The sequence below is a fragment of the Hemicordylus capensis genome, chromosome 3 (assembly GCF_027244095.1).
Source record: "Hemicordylus capensis ecotype Gifberg chromosome 3, rHemCap1.1.pri, whole genome shotgun sequence".
Classification (NCBI taxonomy): Eukaryota; Metazoa; Chordata; class Lepidosauria; order Squamata; family Cordylidae; genus Hemicordylus; species Hemicordylus capensis.
The window spans coordinates 15,402,493-15,425,084 of NC_069659.1; the positions used below are offsets into that span (position 1 = coordinate 15,402,493).

The 22,592-nt window shown below is 42.0% G+C and overlaps 1 protein-coding gene across 12 annotated transcripts in view; it reads right to left on the reverse strand.

The window, feature by feature from the left end:
• The window catches only part of PICALM (phosphatidylinositol binding clathrin assembly protein), a 101,897-nt gene that overhangs the window by 53,497 nt on the left and 25,808 nt on the right, over nucleotides 1–22,592 (reverse strand). Inside the window, exon 2 of one of the 12 annotated variants that reach the window (XM_053305418.1) lies at nucleotides 5,303–5,404. The exons of the other annotated variants lie outside the window; for them this stretch is intronic. The gene's annotated coding sequence lies outside the window, so the exon portion shown is untranslated. The remainder of the gene's footprint in view (nucleotides 1–5,302; nucleotides 5,405–22,592) is intronic. 12 annotated transcript variants of the gene reach the window in all.

Below are 22,592 nucleotides of genomic sequence, written 5' to 3' on the forward strand. Positions count from 1 at the left end.
TGCTATGGTAGTACAGCCAGTTTAGGCTAGTAGCCACTATACTCGAAAAATAGGAAAAAATGAGGATTCTATCCTACCATAATATTAATAGTTGTTTTCCCCAGGGTGAATGGGAACAGGTGGGGGAAAGAATCTGAGTTCCATCTCAGATGAGATTCTCAGTTCATTTCAGAGACTTTATTCTTGGGGAGTGAGCAACAGCAATTCAAATTTTGCACAGCAAAGTCTCCAAAACAGAGATATAGGACTGAAGAGGAAAGTTTAGCCGGGGTGGTTGGGAAGAGTACATTAACTGGCTTCAGCTGATGAAAGAGATAGTACGCATATCATCTTCCAACAACATTCAAGGAGTCCACTCACTGTGTTATTTTCAGCGAACAGATGTACCTAGTGAGAAACTGAGAAAGAAGGGGTCTTGGACTCTCCTGCTCCTCAGCAAAGAACGTAAAGAACTAGCCCAGCAGATCCCACATTTATCTGAATAAAGGATCCTCTATGACATATTCATGTGTGTGCCATTTTCTCTCCGTCTTGCCCTGCCTACACACAAACACACACACATGGATCTCTTGTATATATGAATGGCAGTGCGTGCCCAAGGTCATTTCCATCCTTACCCCATCCATTGTCTTGGTCAAGGGGAGGTAACATCAGAACCTCTCATTCATCTGGAAACCACCCAAGAAATCAATGATTAAAGGCTCGCATACAAAACAAACTATTTTTCTTTCTTGCAACAGCAACTGTTTCACACAGCTTCAACTTCTCACTCAGAGTGCAACACAAGATGAGTCATGAAGTTGGAACCCTCTCCATACACCCACAAGGACCCCTTCAAACTAAATTCTTCCAGACAAGAATTGCATGCAATACTACAATTCCAAATATTAATATCTGCCTACTGTGCAAAGTGGCTTAAGTTTGTGGGTACTGAAGCTCTACAAGAAAGAATCCAAGAACTGAGGTAATAAAAGAGAAGCCAGCTAAGGGCTTTGACCATTAACAAGAATAAGACTAGCATATGCTAAGACTTTCTTCAAAGTCAAAAATCTGTTTGGCAGCCATAGAAATACTTAAGTGATTTAGCAGATTAAAAATGTTAAAGCTGCATTACAGACATCTAAGCTAGCCGTACTGCCAAGTTTTAGTTTAATGGTTTTAATGTTAGGGAACCAAGGAAAGGGATTGAGAGGGAGGGATGGATAAAAGTGACAGCAAATGATCCATAGAAAGGGAAGGGGAAGCAAAACCTTCATTTTCCTTGCCCAAATTTTCTATAAATGGGAGTCTTTTAGAAATAAAAACTTAAACACACACTCATGGGAAAGGTATTCACCATTTCCTTAACCAGCCCAAGCAGTTTCCTGTCTCTGACTTTATGACTAAATGTCAGCTTCCAGTTGCTGTCAATCGAAGCAACTTGGAACGAATCCAATCACTGTTCAACTTTATAAAGAGTGCTCTATTCTAAAAAGTATATTGAAGACAGAGGCTTTATAAGCACTTTGCTTCTAAAGATTGTTCAAATTTTGGCCATAAGCAGAGCTTCACTTATGTGCTGGTTCAAGATATAATATGAAGGACTATAACATAGATAGGGATAACTTGAAGCTTTTTGGATCCAACTCTGAAGTTCACAGCTACAAGCTTACATCATTCACACCTACAAAGGCTTAGGACAGGTCAAAGGCAAGCCAAAACTATTCGTTTTGTGACTAGTGTCTGCATATTGTCTGTGTTTTCACTGCAGCCTTCAAAGTTTCACTCCATACAATGTTCCTATTCATATTCAAATAATATGCAAGTGTTTTCCAGACTTCAATCTACTGTAGCCTGGAACAGATGCCACCCCACCACACACACACACCCTCTCCCCCCCCCCCCCGGACTGTCTCAAGCAAGTTGGTCACATTTCAGGAGTTCATAATGCTCCTTTGGACAATCACTTTAATCCAACAACAACCACAAGCTTAGATATCCACGCCTGTTCAGAAAATAAAGATTCTGAAATTTTTGTTCAATCTGAATACGAAAAACCTTGCAGACACTCAACGAACTGCACATTACACTTAACCAGCTGCCTAAAATGGCTTCCCCATGTCAAATACTCCCTGCTGCTCTCCCTGATGATCAGGCATATCTACCCATGTTGTGACATCACATCACATCACGTTTTCCTTACAGCCAAAGATGTTTCTGGGGTAGCCAGGGAAATAGTTGACTGTGATGATATCAACATGTCAGAAGTGTAAAAACTTGATGTGGGAACCCAACTTTTGCAGGCAGTCCCAAATCAAACATAATGTACAGTTCAGGCTGCACACTCCAAGCATTTGTCTGTTTGTAAATAGTGAAATATGCAGTGTTCATGAAGCAAACATTCAAGTCATTGGAAAAATGCTAAAACTAGCATTTGCTTTAAGGTCTGGACAAAGCCTCAAAATCAGTGTGGGCAAGAGTGTTAAGTAGCAGCTAGTTTCTGAGATGCAAGGGAAAAGAGGCAAACCTTGCTTTGGTTATCCTTGGATCAACTACATGAATATTGGCCTGTGTCAATTTAAGGTGCTCAGGAGCATCTTGGCAAGGGACACTATGTGCAAAGCAGAGAAAATACAATTTTTATAATTAAGGCAAAGTAGCTTTTATGCAGAAGGTATCTGGGTATAAGGAGCCTTAGAACAAGCCAAGCCAATTATTTGTCTCAGGAGCATCTCGGATGCATTAAGCAGAAATCTGAGGGCTGTTCCTGTACCAGTGGTAAAGCAACGTGCCTAATTACTCTAGGCAGGCATAGCAATGTGTGGCTCTCCAGATGTTGCTGAACTACAAGTCCCATTCATCCTTAGTAGTAGGAGCTATAATAACTTGTGACTGGGGTGAAGGGACATAGTTCAGCAAATCTGGAGAGCCACATGTTGCCTATCCCTGCTTTAGGGACTAATATGAAGCACCTTGTACTGAATACGATTTATTGATCCTTCTAAGTCAATATTAGCTACACTGATTCTCCAGTATTTCCAGATACTCTGCATTGAGCTATGGCTCAATATGCTGGGAAGAAGAGTTGGCGGAGTGGACAAAAGGCTAGGACAAGATTACAAAGGCTCAAATGGGAGAACGAAATCTGGGAGGGCGTTTGCAAGGGTTCTGGCCTTACATGCTGGTGAACCTTTGGCAACTCCCATCTTCAACAGTAGTTATCTTGTGTAGAGCTCCATCTCTTCTGAGGGAAAATTCCTCTGATATTTTTCTAATGAATTGATTTTCTGATGAAAGTTTTAAATTGGAAGCTTTGGGATTTACTTTTTGTTTTTTTTAAATAAACTTCCTCTACAAGTCCCAACCTCTGTAGGGCTTAGCTCTCCAAATCCTAATGGTGACCAACACTGAACATTAGTGAAGAGGAAGGGAGAACCCTCTTAATAGATGTACACAACAGCCAATCAGCTCTGACTGACGGAGATGTCATATTTGTTAGGTCTCACATGACAAACCTCAGGCACTATGATTGCTTACGTGCTGTGATGTGCAGTGTTCCTTCTAAGGCGTGTGCATGTGCACACGCTCACAAGTTTTTTGATGCCTGCTCAGTAAATTTTAGACCCTGCTCAGGCTGAATAAGGAAGGCCCCACTCTGAATGCATGTGCATACACACTGCCTTGATACTGCCACCCAGAACAAAACTCATCCTGTACACAGATGAAAAAAGATAGCGAGAAACTGGTAATGTGTACCCAAAATTAATGATAGTAGGACATTGACTTCAAAGAACTGAACAAACCTGAAAGGTCACTTGCATAGGGGAAATTTTTAACATTATTTATCACTGTCATTTCCCAAGCAGTGTTCATGAGATTTGCACAGGGGACAGGGCTTGTTATTTGATATGCACATTTGAAGCAAATTGATAGAAGCAAAGTGACAATATGGAAATGTTGAAGGAAATGTAATGTGCAATGGGCCATTTTGTCCTTATTATACAGAGGCACAGTAATGCCTCTATCATATATGCAGCCTAGATTCAGCTTTAGCTACACCTGTCCTTGCCCCCAAAAGATGCCATTCCTATTAATTTAGTGTTTGCACAATATTGTGCATCTCCAACAAGCTCCAATGTCCAAAAAATAATCATCCTGCTCTTCATTTCAGTTTATTGCCATGGCAACAATTATCAGCAATTCTGTACTAGGACTCCATTTGGGGATTAAGTGAGTGGGACAGACAGAACAGCTTTTGAGGGGAAATATCCACATTTGCAAGCCATTATTGAGAGCGAGTAAATACAAATACAGTGACACTTCCACTTGCATTGCTGATTTCTATAGTTTCAGAGCCAATAAGATGAACACATAAGCACTTGGGTACAAAAATCACATTCTAGTAAAAATGTAAATTCATGGAAGAGGGAAGAGGAAACTTGAGGGAAAGCAAGCTATATATTTGGCTTTTAGTTTTTCATTTTTCCCGAGCCTCACAAGTGGCCCCCTCCATTAGCTCATCTGGGACCAGCTATTATTTTGGTGCCTCCTTTACCAGAATGGTATCCTTAGTGATGATTCCATCTAGACATTATGTAGCTTGAAAGTTTTGATAAATGGACTAGCTAGTTCTCTTCTCCCCATCTCTTTTTGCTTTTATATCATGTATTATTATCATATTGTAGGTTTGTGGACGGGATGTGCTTTAAATGGATAAGCTAGTTCTCTTCTCCCCTCCCCATCCCTTTTATATCATGTATTATTATTATATTGTAGGTTTGTGGATAGGATAGAGAAGCTGAATGAGTTCTTTGCATCTGTCTTCACGGCAGAGGATACTGAGCATATACCTGTTCCTGAACCAGGCTTTTTAGGGATGGAGGCTAGAGAGCTGAGTCAGATAGAAGTAACAAGGGATGATGTTCTAAACTGTCTGGAAAAACTGAAAACTAACAAATCGCCAGGGCCAGATGGCATCCATCCAAGAGTCCTCAAAGAGCTCAAATGTGAAATTGCCGACCTCCTTGCTAAAATATATAACTTATCCCTGAAATCAGGCTCTGTACCAGAGGACTGGAGAATAGCAAATGTAGCACTGATTTTCAAAAAGGGATCCAGGGGCGATCTGGGAAATTACAGGCCGGTTGGCTTAATGTCCGTTCCAGGCAAATTGATGGAAAGCATCCTCAAGGATAAAATTGTAAAGCACCTAGAAGAACAGGCCCTGCTGGGAGTCAGGATCTCAGGACACTCAGCTTCAATTCAAAACCATGTCTGAATTGCCCTATGGCTGCAAACAGAGGGTGAGACACCCAAACAGTACCTGGAGGAAGGAGGCAACTCCACAAGTATAAAGAAGGGACTGAGCTTGATGTTCAGGTGTCAGACAGTGAGGCTTCATTCTTTGCATAGCCACCCTTCAAGGCTACAGTTACAGAAAGGAGAAATGCAAATGCGACAGCCACTTTGAATCTCAGAACTCAAGTGGCGACAAAACTATCCAAAGCTTTATAAATACATTCTGTATATTATTTTTATTCATTCATTCGGTTTTATACCGCCCTTCCAAAGTGGCTCAGGGCGGTTTACAATTAAAACAAAACCATTAAAACCAATAACAGTTAAAACAAAAATGAAAATATAAAACCTCAATTAACAATTAAAACATCATTAAAACAATTAAACAATCAAAACAATTTTAAAAACCCTGAAAACTAGGTTATAGCATTAAAACAATTAGAACTAATTAAAAACCCTGGAAGGCCAGGCCAAACAGATAGGTTTTAAAGGCTCTCCTGAAGGTCAATAAGGAATTCAGATTGTGGATTTCTGCCGGGAGTGCATGCCACAGCCCAGGAGCAGCTACAGAAAAGGCCCACCTCTGAGTCGCCACCAAACAAACTGGTGGTAATTGGAGACGGACTTCCTCAGATGATCTTAACATGCGGTGGGGATCATGTAGAAGGTGGCGCTCTCTAAGGTAACTCGGACCCAAGCCATTCAGGGCTTTAAAGGTAATAACCAGCACTTTGTATTTTGCCCGGAAACATATTGTCAGCCAGTGTTTCAAGACAGGCATAATATGCTGTCTCTGGGTTGCACCAGAGACCAATCTGGCTGCTGCATTCTGAACTAACTGAAGTTTCTGGACTACGTACAAAGGCAGCCCCACGTAGAGCGCATTGCAGTAGTTGAGCCAGAAGGTTACCAGCTGATGCACCACTGTTTTGAGGTCATCTTCTTCAAGGAATGGGCGCAGCTGTTAAATCAGCCGGAGCTGATAGAAAGCACTCCTGGCCATGGCCTCCACTTGAGATACCAGAGTGAGGCCTGGATCCAGGAGTACTCCCAAGCTGTGCACCTGCTCCTTGTGGGCGAGTCTATCTTGATGACTATTGCTACCATAAAACAGTGTGGAATACCACTAAGATATCTGACTCATATCAGTCTGCCTTTCCACATTGTACTTTGCACCTTACAGCCCCTATTAGTTTAGTTTCACCCTCATTTTTATCTAGCCACAATCTCATAACTGCAAGGGATATAAATCAGGTAAGTAGTTTAAGGGATGCAATTGTCCAAAGGGCAGCACCAGTACTGCTTCTACTGACTGGCAGGAACACCCATTTCCCCCCATATGCTTATTTATCTGTCATATTTGTAGACTGGCCCAAACTTCTATCTCTGGGCGGTTTATAGCAACATAAATTAACACAAATTAAAACATTGAAAATTTAGAACCACAAGTCTAGTTTAAAAGCTTATATGAATTAATGTGTCTTTGAAGACTTTTTAAAAGTTGTCAAAGATGGGGCAGCTCTTATTTCAGCAGGAAGCACATTCCAGAGTCTCTGGATAGCAGCAGAGAAGGCCATCCCTGAGAAGCCACCAAACAAGCTGGTGGCAACTGCAGACAAACCTCTCCGGATTATCTCAATGGGTGATGGGGCTCATAGTGAAGGTGTTCCCTTAAATACCCTTGGCCTAAGCTGTTTAGGGGCATATAGGTTATAACCAGAACCTTGCATTTTGCCTGAAACTTACTGGTAGCCAGTAGTGTTCCCTCTAAGGCGTGCGCACGTGTGCACACTCAAGTTTTTTTTATGTCTGCTCAGTTAATTTTAGATCCCGCTCAGGTTGAATTAGGAAGGCCAGGCCCCACTCCGAACACATGTGAGCACACAATGCCTTGATACTGCCGACCAGAACAAAACTCATTCTGCACACAGATGGAAAAAAATCTAGAACACTTGTAGCCAGTATAGTTATCTTAATATAGGAGTAATATAGTCGCTTCAGGATGACCCAGAGACCAACCTGGCTGCCGCATTCTGCAACTGCTGCAGTTTCCGGACTAAGTACAAAGGCAGCCCCATATAGAATGCAAAGGTGGTTGTTATTTGTAAGAGTGTTATGTTCAGAGTCCAAAACCAGTTTCCTTCTAGAACTAATGCTCTGAGTGATTTACAGCAGGCAACATGCCCTTCCATCTGCCCAAATGTAGTTTTAAAAAGCAGTGTAGGTACACATTATATTACAACATCCTAAGAGTAACCCTCTCAGTTATGTTTCCATTATCCAGCTCCATAATTATTTAACTCAGTGTTGCTTAATTAGCAGTTACTTCCTCCACTGGAGACAAAGCCTTTCAATACAAACATTTCTAACACCCTTTCATAACAATTCTTGCTGCTTAGCACTGGCAAAAATGCAATAAATTATGTTGGTGCTTCCAAGCATGCTGGATTTTTGAAAAGACTACTATTTATTAATCCTTGTCACAAGTCACTAATAAGTTTTCCAAATGAGAGCCAGTGTGGCATAGCAGTTAGAGTGTTAAGAACTTAATGAAAGAGACCCGGATTCAAATTCCTGCTTACCCATAAAATGTGTGGACCTTGGGCTAGTCACACATACATGTGATCTTTTTCTTTTCTTTTTCTTTTTTAGGAGGATAAAATGGAGAGAGTCCATTTTGGATCCAAGAGAAACAGAATTATGGTCATTTGATCTAAGCTATCCATGAATACAAAACAGATTCTGTATTGGTTGTGAGAAATATATTTTGTTACTGCACTATAGCCAAGCCATCTAAATAGATTTAATTGGTTCAGAAATGGAACCAAAAATTAGCCCAAAAATTATTTAATTGGTCCAAATTGATGTAGGAAGGACACAAAGAAAGAATGCTACTGTACCCATAAGGTTGCCCCACGGCGTCCTTGGAATAATATTTTCAGCAGCTCATTAGTTCTACCCTTGGATTAAATTTCAGTGTAAATACAGTGGGGAGCAATTTTAATTGTGTGCCTGAACACCATTCTGCTTCTAAAAAACTATTAATAGCAAGGTATTGCCATGCTGTCACTTGCAACATCTGCCCTAAAAATTAGATAGGCCCTTTATTTCTATTGAAAAGTGTGGGAAGCCTGTTTATATACTTTTCTAGAGCCTTTAAGCAGCAGTACCATCCATCACTTGCATAGAGAGAAAATACACCAGCTTACTAGGCTAGTTAAAAAGGTATAAGAGCACATGGACAGCTGGGATGTGACATTCTATATGTAAAGAACACAACCAATTAGTTGGCTAACCCACATGCCATCATCATCCAAGCAGTGACTATTATGAAAATAGGCATGTCTCTTGCATCCATATTGAACAAGTCTGAGATGACTGTTCTGGATCTATGGGACAGTCTGTCAATGGCTAGGTTCTGATGGGTGAATAGAACCCTCATGTGTTTGCCGAGACAGCATGCCACCACAAACAATTGTGAGAGGGAAGGAAGAGATAGTGTAGGAAGGATTACTGCATTCATACCCAGCTTGTGAGCATGCTGGAGTAGGTTGCAGTAGGAAACAAGATGGATCTCTTTTCTGATCCACAGGGCTATTCTTACACCTTATGGACAAGAACTAGGAATGATTAGCAGACTACTCCACTTTAAAGTGGAGTAGTAGCCGCCTAGAGACGTAAGTTTGGGTGGGGTATAAATCTAATCAATCAATCAATCAATAAAAGTATGCCAACATAAATTTAGCTTTTCCTGTATCCTGGATGAACCTAACAGTGGAAGTGGAATGCAACCAGCTTGAATTCAATACACCTTACTCAAGCAAATCAGTGAGACATCCTGAAGAACTAGGTGAAGCTACCTCAACTAGCGCACAAAGTTCATGTTGTATCTGTAAGCTGCTCACTCAAATGTTTTAAGTTGCAACTTAATTCTGTGTTCATTAAACACAACAACAAACTTTGAGCCTTCCCCATCTCCTCCTTGTATGGGCAATGTACAGAGGATTTCTGGCATGGTAACACCCTCAGCCTACCATATGGTCACAGAAACCATGTGAGTGGGAAGTAATGTATCTGAACTTTGGCATTTGCTGGCATTCCATCTTTCAGATACAAATTCAAATGCTCAAGATTCTAACAAGAACTAAACAAGATTCTAACAAGAACATACAAGACGGTATGTTGAACAATCCAAACCACCGCTGCCCAACACTGAACTATCTGAACCGGTTCAGTAGTCTGTAAAAGGACTCCCAAACCGGTTTGTGCACATCCCTAACTGCTATGGCAGCTGCCAGAAGCTACATGAGCTAGAAGAGATGCTCATACATCACTACTCTTGGAGCAGTCACCACTTGCCAAAGAGGAGCAGCCAACTGTAGGGAAGAACCAAAAACAACCTGTACTGCATGTTTGTGCTTCTCTGTCAAAAACCACTAGTTAACTTACAACTATTCAAAGTTACGGCAAATCAATGCATTTGACAGTAAAGCAGACAACGTAACAACTTTGCATTTTGGTTTCAGGGTGAAGGTCACTTCAGGTCAACCTATTCACAACGTATAGAAGTATTTTAAAAAACTTAATTGCCTATTAAAAATCATCATGACAACATACCAACTTTTCAAACCAACACGTTTAAGGACATGCAAGTCTGAAATTATATTCTTATCCCTAACTTGCCAGAATAGGGAACATATAGGCAATGCTCAAGTGGGGATGGAACAGAAATAACCCAGTGAAAGAATACAGGATTATATGCACACAGACATACACTTGTGTGTGCACACCCATCCACACTGACAGTTTACCCGATGTAGCTAACAGAATCCTGAAAGGATAATTTGGATGAATGCCTTTTATTGACAAGCAGTATTCCCAGAGTTACAGGTGAAACTCGGAAAATTAGAATAACGTGCAAAAGTCCATTAATTTCAGTAATGCAAATTAAAAGGTGAAATTGATGTATGAGACAGACGCATTACATGCAAAGCGAGATAAGTCAAGCCTTAATTTGTTATAATTGTGATGATCATGGCGTACAGCTCATGAAAACCCCAAATCCACAATCTCAGAAAATTAGAATATTACATGGAACCAAGAAAACAAGGATTGAAGAATAGAACAATATCAGACCTCTGAAAAGTATACAGTGTACTGTGCTTGATTGGCCAGCAAACTCGCCTGACCTGACCCCATAGAGAATCTATGGGGCATTGCCAAGAGAAGGATGAGAGACATGAGACCAAACAATGCAGAATTGCTGAAGGCCACTAATGAAGCATCCTGGTCTTCCATAATACCTCATCAGTGCCACAGGCTGATAGCATCCATGCCACGCCGCACTGAGGCAGTAATTGCTGCAAAAGGGGCCCAAACCAAGTACTGAATACATATGCATGCTTATACTTTTCAGAGGTCCGATATTGTTCTATTCTTCAATCCTTGTCTTCTTGGTTCCATGTAATATTTTAATTTTTTGAGATTGTGGATTTGGGGTTTTCATGAGCTGTACGCCATGATCATCACAATTATAACAAATTAAGGCTTGACTTATCTTGCTTTGCATGTAATGCGTCTGTCTCATATATCAGTTTCACCTTTTAATTTGCATTACTGAAATTAATGGACTTTTGCACAATATTCTAATTTTCTGAGTTTCACCTGTATACTACAACGGTAAGGCAGACTTTGACATCAAACATTCTAAATCCTAGGAGTAGGAAATACTAGATTACAAAAAAGCATTTGATAAAGTGTACTTCTTTTCCTATTGTAAAATAGAGGGCACACAGGTCTTAATGTTAATTATAAACCTTCTAAGCAGTCATCTACCAGCCTGCACAATCTCAGTGGGCAGATGTTATAAATGCAAAGTAGTTCATTGTTTGAGAAGCAAGATCCAAAGTCTGCCTGGAGTGGTTCACCCCACCATTAACACATTAATAGGTGTGCCTGACTGATGCAATGGAGAAATTTATTTTTATCTACCATGGATGAAAAAAATGTCTCTAGTATACAAAGGACACTATACTTCCCAGAAGCAACAGGAAGTTGACGTTTCCTATTCAGAGAATTTGCAGAAATGGGTGCTGTTTAGCAGCACTAAACAGCACCCATTTCTGAAAATTGTCTGAATGTGACAATAGGAAACTTCAATTTCCTGTTGCTTCTAGGAAGTATTCAAGTTGCCAGCTTTGACTGATAAAAACTAAGTATCTTAATTAAGGCCAACCCTACCCAGTCAACCTTTGAAATCCCTGCTAACTGAGCAAAGAGGCACTTTTTCAAGTGCTAGCTCCCATGTTTTGTAGAGGAAGATTAGATATTAGATTAGATATGACACATAAAAAGGCTTTTCAAAGCAAAAAATACTATCTCTCTAGGGAGAACATTCTATAACATTGTGGCACCAAAAAGTCATCTCTGGGGTCCCTCAGAGGCAAGGCAGAGAACAAGGCCTCTAATGGTGATCTAAGGGCTTAGATCAGTATATATGAAAAGAGGTAGTCCTGGATCCAAATCATTCAAAGCTTTAAAATCTCAAGCCAGCACTTTAAGCTGAGTCTAGAACCAAAGTGGCAGCCACTGATACTGAACATGTCAATTTCAGCTGATACTGAACAAGTGTAATGCACGCGCACAAACGCGCACACAAACGCACACACACAGAGCACATTGCACTACTAGCACAGTGTTCTTTACTGCATGGCCCAGGATCTAGGAACCATTGCAAAAATTTAGGAAACTGACAATGCACACTTGACAAAATCACCAGACTTAATGATGGACATTGTGTTGGTGGAAGGTAAATAGGGTTTTGCTCTAAGAATGTCTAAGTAAAATTCTTACAAAGGAAATTTGCCTAGGACAAATACAGATTTTATTAATTAACTGAATATCCTAGTCTAGGCACCACAGTTAAGATTCTGGGTGCCACGGCTCCCTGGCATCTGGGATTTGTCAAGTTCTTGATCAAGCTGACCTAATAATCGGTCTACTTGCTTTTGAAGACTGTTGGCAGACAGAAAGAAGAAGTGATAGCACTTTCTCTTCTACCAGGCCCTCATTGACTACTACCCCACCTACAGAAGTGACACAATTAATGTACATTGAACAAGACTATTGGTGGTCACCTAGCTAACAAGTTTTAATTATGAGCTAGCTGCACCTGTATAGACCATCTGTGCATTCTTTGGGGCTGGTGGTTTACACCTGCCCTCTGCCCCAGTCTCTCCAGCCCTCCCCCCACCCTCTGCCCCAGTCTTCTCAGCTTTTCGTCACCAGCCACGCCTTCCTTCCTGGCCAGGCGTGGCTCCGCTGCCTGCTGGGCCACCGCCTCTATTTCTGCCACCTCCCCACCCCACCACGACTGCTGCCGGTCTGCTCTCTTTTGTCCCCAGCCATGCTTTCCTTCCTGGCCGGGCACGGCTCCGTCTCCTGCCTAGCCAGGCTGCTCTTGGAAGCACTGCTCTACCGCCACCACCTCCTCTTCGCCACCACCTCCTCCTCCATTCCCCCCCCCCAATGCTGCCTTTCTTCCTCTGTTCAATGGTTTCAGGCATCCAGATGCATCTGGACGCAGTTCCCTACATGGTTGGCCATAAGAGAACTAAACACATAGATAGATCCTCTTGAATTTATGGCACAGTTTTAGGGGGTGTAGATTTGAAAAAATACATTTTTCTTAATTTGTGGTTGATAGCTTCTGCATTTTAGGATTGATCAACATCAATAAAGAATCCAGCAGTCAAGAACTACGCCGCAGACTAGCACTTGGTAGGGTTGCAATGAAGGCCTTGGAAAGGATATTTAGATGCCATGACGTGTCTACACCTACACAAAAATTAGAATAGTTCGGACTATGGTTTTCCCCGCAACACTCTATGGATGTGAAAGCTGGAGTTTGAAGAAGCAAGATAGAAAAAGTATTGACGCTTTTGAACTTTGGTGCTGGAGAAGACTTTTGAGGATACCATGAACAGCCAGGAAAACAAATGGATCACAGAACAAATCAATCCAGAATTTTCACTCGAGGCACAAATGGCCAGGCTCGATCTACCATACTTCAGACACATTATGTGAAAACCCAGCTCCCTTGAGAAGTCCATAATGCTGGGAAAAGTTGATGGAAAGAGAAGAAGACGACAACCTGCAGCAAGGCGGATGGACTCAATTACGAAAACAATGAATGCACCACTGAGAGACCTTAAAAGACCAAGCTGAAGACAGATCATCCTGGAGAGAATCTATCTATCTGGTCGCTAAGAGTCAACACTGACTTGACAGCACTCAACCACTCCTTTCAACTGCAGTACCTTAAATATTATCTCCCTGACAAGCTCCTCATGGAAAGGGAAATTGTTAAAGTGAATACTAATTGCAAGTGGAGACCCACACAAGTTCTTCAGGTATTTTGTGTGTGATAAGTTATATTGTCCTAGGCTTACTACATAATAAGGGATCTTTACCTATTTTCCAGAGACAGAAGTCCATTACCCAGACTTCAACAACATCTCATCATTATTAATACCATTTAGTATCAACATGAGGAATCTAAGATCACATGGGATGTTTTGTGTCTCTGAAGAGCTACTGATGTTACTAAGGAAATGATTTTCAATTAAACTGAAACACTGTACAGACTACATTCATGCTCCCCAATATTACACCAGATGCAAGTCTTCAGAACTAAGCAGTGTGAGGCTTGAGCGACCAGATGTGGATGTAGGGAAACAAAACATCACATCATGTAGGTAACCAATTAAGTTGCTTTATGTTAACCACTGATGCCTTTCTAAAAGCATGTCCTTTTGTAGCAACAACAAATTCCTTACATGCTTTCCAATACCCTGTAGCCAAGGGTCAGTGGCGAAAGTGTCCATTAGCTCAGTTCTCATTGAAGGACTGCTCATTGTAGCCAAACAGTTTGGGGTGAATGACCTAATACTGATGAAACACTCTGCTAGAGTTCAAATGCTTTGTATATTCCCAGGCAAACCCTGTTGAAAGTTAACTACTAAGCATACTTCTTGATATGGAAAGATACATGAATAGAAAACATGCAATTATCCAGGGTGAGTGAATGAATACAAGAACAAATGCAATAATATTCAAGGAAAACTGAAGGGTTGTTACTTTAGAACTGGGAGACTCAGATTCAAATCCCCCGAGGCAGCCATGACACTTGCCATATGATCTTGAACCAGCCACTCTCTCATCCTTGTCTCCCTCACAGGACTGTTGCAAGGACAAATTATGTGGAGGATCCACATATACTACCCTGAGTCCATAGGAAGGTGGTGAGGATTTTATAATTAATGTTAAATGTGCATATACTTGGCAGACTCATTAGGTGCTTCAGTTCACAGTTGTGTTTAAGATACCCATTCCTCCTGAGCTCCTCACTCATGCTTCTCCCCACCCCGGTGCAGAACCTTTGCCAAAACCTGCTAGAACAGCAAACAAGACAGCTGCAAAAATGGAAACCAGGAGCCATTTAGTTTGTCCACTTTTAGTGTTCAGATTATTTTTTTGTAGCCTCTGTTACTTAGTGCTGCTAGTTTTGAATGCATTAGGAGCCAAGATTTCATTCTAACTTTGTTCTTTGCTTCACAAGCAAAAATGCACATGCAACATTTCCAAACCATTTTGCAAGGGGAACCTACCAGATGCCAACAGTAATGCTCACAGGTTTAACCAGGCAACACTACATGAAGACTGGGCATCACCATCACCAGTTTATCTGAAACCAGGGAAGCCTACAAGGCAATAGAGACATCCTGGTTTGAAAGATGGCATTATATCCTGCCAGTATCATCTTAAGGAGGCAGGAATTGCAACAAACATTACTTGCTCAAGAAAACTAAGATATATCAGGGATTGGAAATCATGTCAGAAAATAGCACTAAAGTCTAAAGGCTCTCTCTCTCTCTCTTTTTAAAACTATTTCTATACTGCCCAAAACTTACATCTCTGGACAGTTTACAATGAAAATCATTTAAAACATTGAAAAACATTTAAACCTTTTAAAACCCAGTATTAAAAATGTTAAAACTATAACTCTAATTAAAAGCCTGGGTGAATAAATGTGTCTTCAGTGCCTTTTTAGAAGTTGCCACAGATAGGGAGGCTCTCGTTTCAACAGCGAGTGCATTCCAAATTCCAGGGGCAGCAACGGAGGCCTGTTCCCAAGTAGCCTCCAGACGAGTTGGCGGCAAACACAAATGAACCTCTCCAGATGATCTTAAGAGGCTGTGGGGTTCATGATGAAGAAGACGTTCTCTTAAATACCCAGGGCCCAAGCCATTTAGGGCTTTATAGGTAATGACCAGGACCTTTTATTTTGCCCGGAAATGTACTGGCAGCCAGTGTAGCTCCTTCAGCACATGAGTAATATGGTCTCTCCTAGACGATCCAGAGACCAACCTGGCCACCACATTCTGGACTACGTACAAAGGCAGCCCCACACAGAGCGCATTGCAGTAATCCAGCCTAGAGGTTACAAGCATATGTACTACTGTTTTGAGATCGCTCATCTCAAGAAATGGATGCAGCTGGCATGTCAGCCGGAGCTGATAAAAAGCACCTCTGGCCATCGCCTCAACCTGGGACACCAGGGAGAGGTTTAGATCCAGAAGTACCCCCAGACTACATACCTGTTCCTTCCGGGGGAGCACAACCCCATCCAGAACCAGCAGATCAAAATAGTATCCTGAGTTCCGACGCCACACTTCTGATATTAGACCTAGAACATCTATTGGATGCACCTAAGCTTGTAACCTTGCTCTATTTGGAGCTTAAAGATACTGACAAGATTGATAGAAGTTATATCCGAGATCTTTGGAACTTTTCTTGAATGCCCTATTCTATTTAAATCAATGGAGGATTGCTTTGAAGGCAGTGAAACATGCCCTTTAGATCTCACAATGCAGCAGAAACCTTTATTCTGCATTTATTGGACACCTCAAAGAATGTTTAACAAGGGATAGGAACATAGGAAAGTGCCATATACTGAGTCAGACCATTGGTCTATCTAGCTCAGTATTGTCTTCACAGACTGGCAGTGGCTTCTCCAAGGTTGCAGGCAGGAATCTCTCTCAGCCCTATCTTGGAGAAGCCAGGGAGGGAACTTGAAACCTTCTGCTCTTCCCAGAGCGGCTCCATCCCCTGAGAGGAATATCTTGCAGTGCTCACACATCAAGTCTCCCATTCATATGCAACCAGGGCAGACCCTGCTTAGCTGTGGGGACAAGTCATGCTTCCTACCACAAGACCAGCTCTCCTCTCCTGTCTGGATGGCTGCAGACTGGATGGCTGCAGACTTCTAGATGTTGGGGTTGTAATATGCATGAAGGTATACTTACACATTTGGTCCTGTCTGGTTATTGCACTATTTTGGCTTGAAATTCATTAGGTTGTTAACATGACATTGCAGCTATCACTGCCTGTCAAAAACGTTCATGTTTTGTTGGGCTGCATCCTCAGCATATGGAACCTAGCATTCAATCAAGAACTGTGAATTCTCTATACTTGGGAGGGTCATCAAGAAAATCATAATACAACACTGGAAAGATCAAACTACAAGTTTACTCCCGAATGGCAGCTTTGGATAACTGAAATGTGCTCCTTGTCAGCATGTGAACTCGTTTTCTTCAGACAGTAAGGTAAAGAAGAGGAATTTTCAGCAATTTGGTCAAATTTTAATGAATTGTTTATGCTTTGAAACCTAAGACATATATCCTTAGAAGGGGTTTTCCCCTGCCACTTTTTTCTCCTGTGTTGGTTGTAATGTTTAAGTGATTTTTCTTTTCCTTTCCAGTTATATTCACATATATTATTACTATTCTCGTTATGTTTATGCACTGTTGTAATTTCATTGCAATAAAGAAAGAGGGTGGGGGAGGGGACTAAGGTTTAAAATGAATTTCCCCAACTGGAATCATTCTAACCCTTAAATTATATTTTCACTTAGAACTCAACTTATCCAGCTTACTTAGAAAACAAACAGCCACAGAAGGGTTTGGTGAAGGGGGGGGGAGAAATGTGGGCTTCATAGTATTTTGCTTGCAGGATCAGTTCCTCAGTTAATCCACTTACAGCTATAAGCATTCAGGCTACTTCATTTGCAAAGTTCCCTGTTGAAGCAAAAATGTTGTTTTACTGGCACAGTGTACTCTTTATTTCATAGCTCAGTACTAAGTATACAAAATTATTTTTAGAACTTTTTGTCACTTATACAGAACAAAAGCAAGGCATAGTGTGAACATCAATGGTTAACTGAAAACAGGTTTGTACAGGCAATATTTAGCATGGCATACAGGTGAAGCATAATGGGTGGGTTGGATAAGACTGCGGGTGACAAACAAGGCATCTGGTTTCACAGTGTGGGTGTATACATAACATTCACTGAATAAAGATAAACTGCAAGAGCTTTTAAGGACAATTCAAAGTTTATACTAAGGCTGTTATGTGCTGTGTCTTCTATGTTGCTGCTTACGCTGTATATGCAATTAAGGTAGTAGTTCTTCAGTGTTCGGGAACCGGTGGTGGTTCTCACTGATCTTAACTGCAGCTCCCTGACTGTTTATTGTGCTTTCAGCAAAAGCCAAATACTCTAGACAGTTGCCCAGGCATCATGCTAAGGTGACCAGACTCACCACACAGTGCTGCACTCCCCTCACAGTGCTAGTGGGGCTCATTCAAGGGATAGAGCCCTCAAGCCCAAGTGCCATCTTGGACAGTGTGCATGAAGCACTGCGAAGTGCTTGGGAAGCATCTGGTGGGCCACTGTGCGAAACAGGATGCTGGACTAGATGGGCCTTGGGCCTGATCCAGAAGGGCTGTTCTCATGTTTTTTCTTTCTTTATATATTTATTTTATTTATCCAATTTATACCCCGCCCAAACTTACATCTCTGGTTCTTAAGTGTAGTGCTTCTCAATGCTTTCCCCATAAAGCTCTCTGGGAACAGAGTACACTTCCCAGCAGTCTTTCCACACCTTCCAAGAGGATTCTGGGGCATGACAGGGCTGAGTTTCTCATAAAGCTCCCCACCACCCAAGACTCAAAAAAGCACAACACTCGCAGATCAACACAGTGGGAAATGGCTCTCAGGAATTTTTTTATTTTTATTTTTTGCCAAAGTTGTCTCTGCTAAAAATAGTTACAATCAGTACATCTATTATTTAGGGTAATATTTAACTGGTTTTAAAGTGCATTTTATGTTAATATTTTAGATGGTTTAAATTTTTTGATGTAAACTGCCCTGAGCTGCCTTGGAATGGATGGCATATACAGGTGGACCTTGATATTCGCAGGGGTTCCATTCCACAGCTGTGCCGCAGATATGGAAACTGAATATAGAAGTATTGATCCAAATGGGATCATAGGGGTTACGTTCCTGGTCAGCTATTTTGGGCCGAAAACAGCCAAAAACTCAATTTTCACAAGAGGGAGCCTTAGCAGTCTCTGACGCTCCACCGAAATGCCATCTCCCCGCCCACAAACAAACAAAAAACCAGCAGTAAAACACCTGATTTTCAAGGGTGGGGAAGCTTCTTACCTTGCTGTGCTGCTCCCCCACATCATGCTATGCCCCCAAACAGCCAAAATCATGGGATTTTTTTTGTTGGAAGCCATTTTGTGGCAACAATTCCTAAAATGGCAGCCAGAAATTACCTCCATGGTCATTTCTGGCTACCCCTAACCCACAGATACATAAGGTCAACGTGGGTTCCCCCCCCACACACACACACACACTTCACATATGCTGAGGTCAGGTGTCAGTTTCCCAACCATGGATACGTGCGACCGCAGATAAGGCGGTCCGTCTGCAACTGAAAATAAATAAAGGATGGTCTTACCCAGCCACAGCACAGCATCCCTCTAGTGGCTGTTGCTGGTGCCTATCTTATGTTTAATTTTTAGATTGTGAGCCCTTTGGGGACAGGGAGCCAGTTTATTATCTATGTAAACGGCCTTGGGAATTTCCGTTGAAAGCGGTATAAAAATATTAGTCGTATTCACAAATAAATTAAATAAGGAGGGTCATGTATACAACTGCAGTTCATAACCTCTGGAGTTTGTGTCACATGCATAACAAAGCTTATTTAGACATAGACATAAATATACTTGGTGTATTGAATCTTCTAGAAGAAACAGAAGTTATTCATGTAGGAATTCCATTTTCCAGTGGTTGCTCATGGAAGCCATATAGTAATACAGCTTAAAGTAGAGCATGCCATTGCTAGTGGCATTCTGAAATGAAGGAACGTCACCCCTTATTTTGAAAGCACAAGTTCAGTCCCCCAACTATTATTTGGTGCAGAGAACAATATTTCATAGCACAGAAGATTTGGACTGTATTCAGAGCAAGTTAGCCAGGTAGCAGGAACAACTAGATTTACCTTTCATTATTTTTACAATTAGATGCAAGGGTTATCTTGGTGCTTATAAAATCTTACCAACAGATTTTTAATTATTGGCAGAAACTGACCTATATGGCTTTCCTGAAACCAACTTCCTTCAACATAAAGCAGGAGGCTGCAAGGATAGCATTCAAAACCGGATTTCAAGATGCAGTATGTATGTATGTATGTATGTATGTGATTTCTATACTGCCATTCCAAAAATGGCTCAGGGCAGTTTACACAGAGAAACAACAAATAAATAAGATGGATTCCTGTCCCCAAAGGGCTCACAATCTAAAAAGAGACATAAGATAGACACCAGCATCAGTCACTGGAGCTACTGTGCTGGGGGTAGATAGGGCCAGTTACTCTCCCCCCTGCTAAATAAAGAGAATCACCACATTAAAAAGGTGCTTCTTTGCCAAGTTAGCAGGGGCATTAAAAATGGCATCCCTTAAACCAGGGAGCAAAAGCCTGAATTTGCCAAGTATAAATATGGGATAAAAGAATATCTACTTTACTCAGATCAGTATAAATTCTCTCCTTAACAACTTACATTTTAAAACCTACTGATGGCACCAGCTGGAATCTACACTGGGTAGGTTCCAGCTGATGCCATCTATGGAAATAGAGGGAAAGATTCAATACAGGTCTTGCTTCTGTTACTGTAATTAAACATTATGGAATATTCAAGGAAAGGATGTTTCTCACTAGCTGCTCACTGTCAAGGTGCAAGGGGAAGTATCTCCCCAGGTACACTGAAAAACAGAATGAGAATTAATCTACCATTTTAAAAAAAAATGCTAATAGTAACACTGATACTAACTTCAAGCAGCTTTATCAGTTCTGGCCCCAGCAAAATCCATTTGTTTGCCTTGTTGTAAATTGTGCCAAGATGTTTTAACACTTCTGGTTTTAAATCAGTGATTGACTTGTGTGTTGCCAAGACTGTGGCCAATTGTATATTATAGCTAAAATAGAACTAAACTGAAAGTATTTATTGGGGATGTAAACACAGGGTTCAGTTTTAATACACCAGAGAACACACTGTAATAGAACACTACACCAGGCCTTAAATTTTCTTTGGCTTGTGGAAACAGACACTTGAGTAATTACCACACTTAATGGCAGACACTATGGACAGGGAGAGAGAAGGGGCTTCTCTTTATTTTCTTAGTATGTTACTCATAAAAGAGATAGTCAGGGTTGCCTGGGGAAAGGAACATTGGTCTTACCGTGAAGGGTTCTTTTTCCTGGTGGTAGGAGAGCCTCAGAACGGGTTAAGGAGTGCGCATGCTCGAGACAGGACTGGACACGTGACTTCTTTGTGGGCGTAGCTGCCCTCCAGTTCCAGGATGTTGAGCGAGGACCGTATAAGTCTAAGTAGGAGAGCTCTGCAAACTGTTAGAAGGATGTAACTACAGGAAAGAAACACATATAACCGTAGAAACAGTAACAGTAATAGTAATAACAGTGAATGACAGCAGGAGTAGTGCTAGGTAGCCCTGAGAGCCGTCTGCGTAACCCCTAAACTTAGATCCCACCCGAAGAAGGCTAAGCATCCGGGCGGGGCTGAGGCTCTCCTACCACCAGGAAAAAGAACCCTTCACGGTAAGACCAATGTTCCTTTTTCCCCGGTGGTAGGAGAGCCTCAGAACGGGACATGCCCAAGCTAAGAACACATTCCCGGGTGGGAAGGATGCTTTTATAAGACCTGTTGTAGAACTGTGCGACCAAAGGCCGCTTGAAGGTCATTAAACTCAGAAATTTTGTAATGTTTAATAAAAGGTGAGGCCGAAACCCATGTGGCGGCCCTGCAAATTTCTGATAACGGAACATGGGCAGAAAAGGCCGCAGAGGTTGCGGCACTTCTGGTTGAGTGTGCGGTCACCCCTCCTGGTGGGGTCAGGTGTAGCGAGGAATAAGCAAGTTTAATGCAAGCCCGTATCCAACCCGCTAGGGTAGAGCCTGACACCTTGTGCCCTATGGTGCGGGGGTAAAAGGACACGAACAGAGCGTCAGATTTTCGAATCTCCCTTGTCCTTTTTAAATAAATACGCAATGCCCTACGGACATCTAATTTGTGCCATAATTTCTCCTTCCGATGTGACGGGGAAGGACAAAATGACGGTAAAATAATAACTTGGGATCTGTGGAATATGGAATTGATTTTAGGGAGGAACGTCTCGTCCACCCTTAGAATCACCGCATCGTCTTGGAAAGTGCAAAATTCCTTCCTTGCTGACAAGGCACCTAATTCGGACACCCTGCGCGCCGATGTGATAGCCACCAAAAACAGGACTTTGTAGGATAGGACCTTCAATGGTATAGACGCCATGGGTTCGAAAGGTGGTTTGGTGAGTGCATTGAGCACCTTGTTGAGATTCCACGTGGGGAACCGTTTGATTGTCGGTGGAGCGAGATTTGTGGCCCCTCGTAGGAACTTTGTGATGTGTGGATGAAGAGTGTTTTGATTTCCAGAATTAAGGTCCAGGATCGAGGCCAGGGCCGAGACCTGTCGTCTTAGGGTTGCAGGGCGTAGATGGAGTCTCAATCCGTCCTGAAGGAACCGCAGCACCTCAGGAACCCCGGCCTGTAACGGAGCCACCTGCTTCTTAGTCGTCCATCTAAGGAACGCTGCCCACGTAGACTGATAAATACGCTGGGTGGATGACCGTCTGGCTGCCATTAAGGTGTCTAGGACAGGTCCTGAATAACCCAGAGACGCTAATTTCGAGCGTTCAATCTCCAGGCGCAGAGTTTGAACCATTCGGGTTCCGGGTGGAGTATGGGGCCCTGATGGAGGAGATCCCGGCGGCTTGGTAGGAACCATGGAGTCCCGACGGCTAACTCGACAACCGTGGAGAACCAGGGGCGTCTGGGCCAATGAGGCACAACGAGTAT